Genomic DNA, 9,973 nt, shown 5'->3' with positions numbered 1-9,973 from the left:
CGTAAATTGCTGAGATTATATGTGGTTTATTAAAGATCAGCCTCATCCTTGTAATCCAGTCAAAAATCTACTAGGAGAAATAACTTCCAAGTATTGGTTACAAATGAATAGCAAAGCTGTAAGAATTGAGTGATGGAAGTCTGCACTTAAGCTGTACTAGTGATGGTGCGCCGGGGTTATACAAAGTTATTCCAGGGGGTGGGGAGATAGCTCAGTTGGTAGAGTGCTTGCCTTGCAAGCACAAGGCCCTGGGTTTGATCCCCAGCACCGCAGGGAAAAAAAAAAAAAATTATTCCAAAGGCCAAGGCACAATCCCCATTTCAAAAAGCCTAGCCTGGAATAGGTATTTGAACTTCATGTGACCCTATAATCAGTTTATAGAGTCAAGGAACTGTGAAGATGTTCAGCTTAAGAAAGTGATTAAGAATAGAAGCTGAAGAGAGCACTTTGATTCTGTGGCTGACTTTTATCATTAAAAAGATAATTAATACCAATTATACAATGTTTTGTATGTGCAACTGTGGAACGTTCAAGCATCTAAAGACAAGTGTTACTCCCCTTAAAGAATTTATCAACTGTCAATTTCCTGGATTCAGATATGCCTAGACCAATTTTTTCTCTGCTGGTCAAAGATGCATAAACTTAAAAAAATGTATATATGTATGTGTGAGTGTTCCTGTGTGTTTCTCTCTTTTCTCTCTATTTATATATTAATGTATTATGTGTTTGTATATATTATATTTGTATGTACCTACATATGTGTATGTTATCCTATCAAAATATATTTATATGACATATTTAAATTGGATATGTGATTAATATGTTAATATATTAAATCTGTATACATCTGTGACTATACTTATTGTAGTTTGGATCTGGAATGTCTCCAATGTTCTTGTGTTAAATGCTCAGTCCCAGCCTATGACTCCATTGGGAGGTACTAAAACTTTAAGGATTTTGTGCTTAGTGGGAAATTTTAGGCCATTGCAGGAGTACCCTCAAAGGGAAGTTTGGGATCCTAGACTCTTTCTCTTGCCTTTTCATCCCTAACCATGAGTTGAATGGGGTTCTTATACCATGTGATTCCACCATGTGCTTCTACCATGATATACTGCCTCATCATTGGCCAAAAAGCAATGGGGCAAAAGACTACAGACTAAAATATCTGAAACCATGAGCCAAAATACACATTTTTCTCTTAGATAAGTAGATCATCTCACATATTTTTGACTAACAAAATATACATTTTTTTCTATTTTTAGTTTATATATATTTAACAAACACAAAAGGTACCAAAGTCCAGATTTACAAAAGAATATCATCAGCTCTGACTGAAGAAAATAAAATATCAAACTACTTAAGTCTAAGACACTAGAGAATTAATGCACAAACACACACCCAGAGAATTTAGCTATGTATCTTTCATTTTACAGAGAAGAAAAGTAATTTCCCCAGCTTGTTTTCTTTATCTGTAACTCTTTTAGTCTGTTATTATTATAGACATGGATTGGATTTTTTATTGGAAGTCTTTATTAGACTTATGGAAACCTAATGCTATAGAATAAGGGCCATCCTGAAGGATCCCAATGGCAATTATAGGGGCAGGGAGTTGTAAAGTTCCCTCAACAACGTGTTCACTATCCTCATGGTGACCTAAGAGCAAGTATCCAAGGGAAATTATTAGGAAAGGAAAAAGGACCTTGGCTAGTAAAAACCTTGGTGCCTAGTAACAGAAATACCCAGCCGTGCGAGCATTTTAAACCCCACAGCAACCAGTTTGGCATCCTGTACACACTGTGGTAGGAAATGGGTCTTCAGGGATGGGGCAGTCCTGCCCTATAGCTCTTCTTTTTGCATGACACATCGTCACTCTCTCAGGCTGCATGAGATTCCTGTGGCTTTCCAAGTCTGATGTGGCACATTGCTGTTACCTCTACCGTACTAGGGTGTCTACTTCGGCTTTACTATCACAGGTCATTAAGTACCATCCTGTCAGGGGCTCCCTGTGGGGACTCTGACCCTACAGCACATTTTTCCTGATCTTTGATGCTTTCCCTTGTATTTTGATGAAAGCCACCATGACCTCATAACTCCTGCATTCTGTCTATCCATGAAACTGGCATTGCAGGGGCAATGCCAAATTCTACCACCAGAATGAGTTGCTCATGGACCCACTTGAATCATAGCTACAGTGACCTCAGAGTACTCATCCCGTAAACTAGAATTCTAATCTATCCTTGGGCACATGGTGCCATGGGGTTCTTTCCTAAAACAATTCTGCCATAGAAGACTGTTCATATGTCCATCTTCCCTGTTGTCCTGATGCAAAGTACATGTGTTTTTTTAACTCACATTAATCACTTTTGAAGCTGGCCACTTTGCAACATGCTTCTCAGAGGCAACCTTACACACTTTTTGTTTCTTCCCTGACTTGGTTATAAATTTTCCAAATCTTTTCCATTCTACTTCTTTTTTTAAATCCTGATTCTCACTAGAAAGCTAACCAAAAAAGACAATAATATAGATATTTCTTTGTTGTTCTAAAATCTTCTCACCAAATAAACTAGCCCACAATTATTGATTTTGGCCTCTTTCAAAGTCTTCGGGCATGGTTACAATATGGCCTGATCCTTTTTTGTAGTGCAACAAGTATTACCTTCAGTATCATTTCTAATAGAATTCTCCTTTCCATCTGAAACTAATAACCTAGTTTAATCTTCTCCATGCTTACCAGTATCATCTATAATTCTGTGCTTATAGTATTCTGCTTTTGTTTTCTAGCCTGCTCCTCCAAATTTCTTCAAACTCTCCGTATTTCCTACACCAAAGGCTCCTCCACATCTTTAGGTAGACTTAAATAACGACTGCACTTCTGGTACTAATTTTCTTTATTAATTAGCTTTATAATACTTAATAATATACCTGATATGGGATATGCATTTTAAAAATAGGTCTTATAGCTCATGTTTTTGAAGATTCAAAGTCCAAATGGATTGGTACAGAGTCTGAAGAGGGGCATGGATACACTTGGTTTTATCTCCTTATGGTACAGATAGCAGTGACTGGACCATGCCCAGGAGCAAGTAGGTGATTACATCTCAAACTAGAACACAGAAAGCTGGTGTAACCAGGATTGCTGCTTTGTGAGAATTCAAGTGATTACATGAGAATAATCTTCCATGGGCACACCACCAATGACCTAACAACATCCACTAGAAGTTCACCACCTCCCAATAGTGCCACCCTGGGTACCATGCCTTCAATCACATGAACCTTTGAGAGAACACAATGCAGCCATAACTATAGAAACCTATGTCAGGATATTTGTGGGAGATATGCTAAAATGGGGATTGACTCTATATTATAGGAATACTGTGTATTCTTGCTTTTTATTGACCCATGGTGTGTATTCCTGCTTTTTATTGACCCATTGTACTTTCTTTCCTGTGGTTTTATTATATTTTTCTATTTTCATAACCATGTAACTTGTGATAACTCTTTAATCTACAAAGAATGGAGAGTTTCTCTATTTGAAGTTATAATGTACAGGGGAATAAAGGTGCTTTCAACAGTGAAGTGGAAGTTTAAACTTCCCATTTGGAGAACTGGGGAAATGATGACCCAACTAATTTTGAGAGTTAACTAAAACCTTGAGGAAAGATGAGTAGGAGATTATAGTAGCTGTAGATTCTCTTCCACTCATCTCGTTGCTGTATACATGCTACTGCACTTCATGGTTCAAATGCACACAATGAAAACCACTTGCTACTCAGCTTTTCTTTGCTTTGAAAATACACCTGAGAAAAACGATTTAGAGGAAGAAATACATATTTTGACTCAAAGTTTCAGAAATTTCATTCCATAGTCAGCTGACTCCATTCCCCTAAGGCCTGAGGTGAAGCAGAACATCATGGCAGAAGAGCATGGAGGAGGAAATCTTCAGCTCACGGCAGCTGGGAAGGAGGGGCAGGGTGAGACAGGAAGGAGCCAGAGACAAGATATAGTAAGCAAGGGCATAACTCCAGTGAGGTACTTCCTTCCACCATGCCCTTTCTGCCTACAGTTTCCACCTCCTCCCAGTAGTCCATTTGAATTATTAATTCATCAAGTGGTAAAATTCACTGATGAGGTTTATAGCTCTCTTAATACAGATATTTCCCAAACAGTCTATCTCTGGATATCACCGTGTCGGGGACCAAGTCTTCAACACATTGACCTTTGGGAAACATTTCAGATCCAAACTATAATACCACTATAAAAGTGAAATGAGTACTTTTAGTTAAGATTCTAGCTTGTAGTTTTAAAATGCCATGGATTACAATTGAAAATCATAAGGATACACTCTAATTCCTCCCTGAGACAATAAAAGCAGACATGTAAACAATCATTTTAAGATCAGCACATGTGATTATTCATTCCATCATGTGTGTTATTAATTAGCCCTAAAACATACCAATGTACATGAGTATGAATTTTAAAAATTAGACTATGGGGAATATAATAATAAGAGTCACTCAAAAAGTAGCTAGAAAGGTTAACACAGTGAAACACATTCTAGAAAGTTTAATTCAATAAACTTAAAATCAAGAAAAAGCATAGAGTAGAAGAATGTTCTATTCTCAATGACTCCACATCTTAAATTTATCATTAACATGTGCACCCTCTCTTCAATCAGTCAGAGAAATTGTATTCCTGACCAGATTGTATGCTTTGTGTTTACAGTCACATAGTGTTATTGTTGATTATGACACACTATTAGTTCATCATTTTACAGCAAGGGAAGTAAGTGTCCTTCACTTCTTTCTTATTACCCAGAATACAGGTTCATAACTCCTTTTCAATAAATCCTTTCTGATTGATAGGCTTAGATGACTCCATCAGCATGGACACATAGATTATATGGCAGGCCACGTAGACATTAGAGAATATAGTCAGGAGAGGTTGAAAAATCAATAGGAAAGCCAGCACTTCCATTAGGAAATAAACAAACGAAATAAAAACACAGCTAAGCTCTTTCAGAACTAAGGTTCAGAGCTCTCGCATCCTGGGAAATTATTTTTGGGTTTGTTTACCAAAGAAATTATGTTATTGAGGATGCTGTCAAGATGTAGTTTGCTTTGTTTTTGTTTTGTTTTGTTTCTCCTTCAAAGCCAGTTGATAAGATATGCACTTGATCTCAAGATAACTGAAAAAAAAAAAATTAAAAGGTTTTTAATATCCCTGTCTCAATTAAGGAGAAAGTTTGAAATGACTTTGGATGCAATTAAGACCTCTGGGCCTTGAATTTTCTATACACAGCTGGAAGTAAGAAAGAAGACACAGGGCAAAGATCCTCTGTTCTTACTGAGTTGGCCTTGGCATATGGAGCTCATTTGTGCTCGTTTTTGCTCTTCTTAAACACTCAAAAATATTTTCAAGTTCTAATGATAGGAGACTTAGGTTAACTGCTTAGTTTCCACACTTCTCAACAGGTCTTATTCGATGTTTATTGGCACTAGTGCTGCTAGCATAGCTCTGGAGCCCCTCCTTTCATCTAGATTGTGACTTTCCTTTACCATTTTCATTTTTTGCATTGGTCAATCCACAATTCTTACTCCTTACCTGGACTTGGACATCCCATATTGTCTTCAGTGATCACTGCCCAACCCCTGACACAGCTTATCATCTACTACTGCCACTGAGGAATCTCTCAGAAAATGACATCCCTTCCACATTCCTAATAAAGAAATTCTCCACCCAGTTGATTAAAAACCTAGATGGTGGCTGATTTTGTTACTCTTCTCAAACAGCAGAAAGAACCCATTTCGTTCTCTGGGCAGCCATAAACACAGGTCTAAATCCCAAATCAGATCCCAGTAGCCCTCTCTCCCCATACACCATGTTGCTGAGGATTGGAATTATTTCAACCATCATGTTTTCTTGTGAGATAAAGCCATCAATTGTAATTTTTCCTAATGAAACAAGTCCTCAAAGGAATCATTTTGTGAATAAGTATTTTATCCGATTCTTCCATTGGCCTAAATATTTTAAAAAATTTTTAAGATGTTTTTATCTATAGCCTAAACAACTATTTAAAACTGAAAAATGATAATGTCAAAGTGTTACTAAATATAAACTTAAAATTAACATAATTGAAAATAATTATAATTTCTTTTATTTGCCTAAGCTGACTCATGAGATCTGTAACAACAAACGTGATCAGAGATAAGTTTGAAGATACACAGATTCTGAAATCCAAACCTTTCTGTTCCCTAATCCTACTCCTAACCCTACTGCAGGAAGGGTAAAGAGTTTTATTGTAATCCAACACATGTGAAGATCCCTCCTGCAGTTTACAAAGTGGAGACACAGGATGTATAAGACAAAGTTTTTTCCTTGAAGAATATGATAATTTTTTTCCTTGATAATGTCTTGATAATAGTCTTTCATATCATGAAGACTATTTTTTAAATCTTATATTTTAATTTCCACTATATTTTTAACAATGTTTTCTATATGTTAAATAGGACCACAACTCTCTATGTTACTATTTTGATATTTTTTATTTTGTATTTATTATGACAAAAGTTTCTTAGAAATGTGTAAAATGAATACAATTTTCTAGTCCAAAATATAATCAGATTTTTAGAGTTGAAGGATAATTGAAACAAAATATAAAATAATTTTCATTAATTAGTTTGTTATAAATGGTTACAATGTATAGTCAAGCAATTGTAGACATATTAATGCAGAAAATATTTGAAAATAATTTTGCTTTGATTTTTGCATACATCTTTTGCCATTATTGCAAACAACACAAAAATCTCCAAAGTAATGTACTAGAAACAAATGGACTATCTAAATGACCAAAATCCACAGCTAATAGGAGGAGAAATAGATCTGATTTACAAGTTGGACATACAACTTGTAGATGATAGAAAATGGCTGTAATCATTACATGGAGTTTAGTAGATGTTAAATCCCCTTTAAAAATTATATTATGACTCTAATTTCCAAGTTACAATTCAAGTTCATGGCTAACTTAATTATAAACATCCTTGTTTTAGCTGCTAATTTAATAAATAAAAGTGTATAAAAACATAAAATCGTAAAGCCAAAAGTATGGTTAAATACAAACTTATAAAATAATGTAATTGAAAACAATTATCATTTTTCATTTGACTAAGATGACTCAATAGAACATGAAAAACATGTTCAGACATAAGTTTGCAAGGTTAGGATTATGAATTCACAAGATGCAGCCCCTAATGCTATCTTTGCCTACTCTGATTCAGTAGGTAGAAGACCTGGAAAATAATAATTAAAACCAAACATAGCTGTGCAAGAGCTCAGTAGATAGTGTGTCCAGATCACTCAAAACAAAGTATATAGAAAAATGAAGTTACATGTGATGAAAAGCCAAATAATTTTAATTACAGCTTGACTTTTCTTTATATGATTCTTCTAAATCCACTACATCCTACCTCTCTTTCTTGTGATGTTCATTCTGAATTTCAACTCAGAATTCTAGTTCAGTCTGTATAGACACATATATCTAGAGATGGATAGGCAGGTAAGTAGTTACATAAACACGGGATTCTTGATTTTTATCCTGGTAGTTTGCCCTGACGTGTCTGTGAGTTGGTGCAGGTGTTATGCACAAGCGACCTGAGAACTGTAAGGTGAACGCACCATTTCTCTTAGTTGTTGATGGATACTTCTGCCTGTATCTTTACCATACTGTGCAAGTCCCATAGTTCCCATGAAACATCCACAGCAGGCTCACTCTTGCTCTGCATTTGCTCCACTGACCTTCTCTTTTGGTTCCTTGATTCTATATATCAATACTTTATTTGTCTCTTAGATTTCAATTTGTCCAGAGCCCTCTGGTACCCTGACATATTCAGAAACTCATCTTGTCCAAACTAATATCCTCCTCTTCACTTATTGTGAAGTATCTCAGATTGCCCCAGAGGTTTCTTGCATAGGAATACTTGCACATTAAAGCGTAAATTCAAATTCTCTATGTATATTGCTGAAATTAAATGAATGTGCTTGATGCATGATTCCATATGTAAATATGTTTTGAAATCAATACAATTACATTTAATGTTGTAAAAGAAATCATATATTTATTAGAAAAGAAAAATAATTTGGGAATTTTTAAATCTGATTGTAAGCCAATTCTATGATATTTTTTCCTTTGCATGTTTTCTGTCTCAGCACAAGTCTTGAGTTAAGAATCTGGGCCCCAGCTCTCGGGATACCCAAGGCCGGTTACTTATTACCCACACCTCTTTCTCCTCTTTCTCTCCTCCAGAGCCCAAGATGCTGGAACGAAAGAAGGCCAAGGGGCAGAAGGTGGTTCCGGCCCTCGCTGTGGTCAAGAAGCAGGAAGCCAAGAAGGTGGTGATCCCGATGTCTCAGAAGAGGCCGAAGAACTTCGGCATCGGACAGGACATCCAGCCCAAAAGGGACCTTACCCGCTCTGTGAAATGGCCCCTCTGTACGCGGCTGAAGGGAAAGGGCTATTCTCCATAAGCGGCTAAAGTGCCTCCTGCGATTAGCCAGTTCGCCCAGGCCTTGGACTGCCCAACAGCCACCCGGCTACGTAAGCTGGCCCACAAGTACAGATGGGAGAAGAAGCAGAGGCTGTTGGCCCGGGCTGAGAAGAAAGCAGCTGGCAAAGGGGATGTCCCCACGAAGAGACCGCCCGTCCTGCCAGCAGGGGTCGGTACTGTCACCACCTTGGTGGAGAGCAGGGCGGCTCAGCTGGTGGCGACTGCACATGGCTGCATCCCACCGAGCTGGTTGTCTTCCTGCCCGCCCTGTGTCGCATGATGGGAGCCCCTTATTGCATCAACCAGGGAAGGCCAGGCCGGGACGCCTGGTTCACAGGAAGGCGTGCACCACGGTTGCCTTCCACGGGTTAACTCGGAAGACAAAGGAGCTCTGGCTAAGCTGGTGGAAGCTCTCAGAATCAACTACAGTGACAGATGTGATGAGATCCGTCGCCACTAGGGAGGCAACATCCTGGGTCCCAAATCCGTGGCTCGCATTGCCAAGCTGGAAAAGGCAAAGGCTAAAGAACTTGCCACTAAACTGGGATAAATGTACGCTGTTGGGTTTCTGTACATAAAAATAATAAATTGCCCTTCACCCAGTGTGGATGGGTGGGGAAGAATCTGTGCTACCATACATTTTAGGTACCAAAATTCTCTTTACCTATCCATCATGTTTAAAAATACACTTACTATAACCTGTATCTTGGCTCATTTTCCAGACTCATGTATGCTCTCTATATTGTTGCAGTAATTGCTTATGTTTTTTATTTGATGAGTATCTTTGCCAACCGCATTACTTACTGCTAATTTTAAAATGCACACATGTCACCACTGATATCAGATCCATTTGTTCAGGTACTCTAGCAGGTAATATGGGTGAACAATTCATGCTGTTGAAATGCTATTTTAATAAGCATTGGTGTCCAATTTATACTGTCTCTCTTATGTCAGTATTTTATACAACCTTTTTTTTTTTTTTTTTTTTGCCAAATTCAGTTCTTTTGAAGTACACCAAATTAAGGAAAAGATAAAATTTTATTTATCCTAAAAATCATACATATAATTTTTCTAATACTTTTGCTACTTACCATTAGTATTTGTTGCATATGCCTACTCTTTTAATTTACAGAAAGCATTAATGACTGTATCATGTTTACATTATTATGTTTTATATACTTTCAATTTTATTCAACTTTCCATTTTAGCCCTCTAAAGATTCAGTAACCTAATTATGAAGCTTTCCCCAGGGACAAGCTAGTTTTGTTTTAAGTTTTTATGCAGATTCTCAAATCATTTTAACTACATATAAACAGATATTCTGGCTGACCCATAATCAAGATGGAGCATCCCAGGGATAAGCATTCCCACACCTACCCTGTTTCTATTCACACTTTCATAAGAGCAAAGCACACACTAGTTACAACATAGAA

The 9,973-nt window shown here is 37.1% G+C and overlaps 1 pseudogene across 1 annotated transcript; it reads left to right on the top strand.

Moving 5' to 3' along the window:
* Positions 1-8,307: 8,307 nt before the first annotated feature.
* LOC306670331 (large ribosomal subunit protein eL8-like) lies at positions 8,308-9,140 on the top strand (annotated as a pseudogene). The gene has a single exon. The product of its transcript is annotated as a large ribosomal subunit protein eL8-like (transcript).
* The last annotated feature ends 833 nt before the right edge of the window (positions 9,141-9,973 follow it).

Source organism: Sciurus vulgaris, assembly GCF_902686455.1.
Source record: "Sciurus vulgaris genome assembly, chromosome: 10".
Lineage (NCBI taxonomy): Eukaryota > Metazoa > Chordata > Mammalia > Rodentia > Sciuridae > Sciurus > Sciurus vulgaris.
Note: the sequence above shows the minus strand (reverse complement) of the source record. Positions and strands in the feature narration are given on the sequence as shown.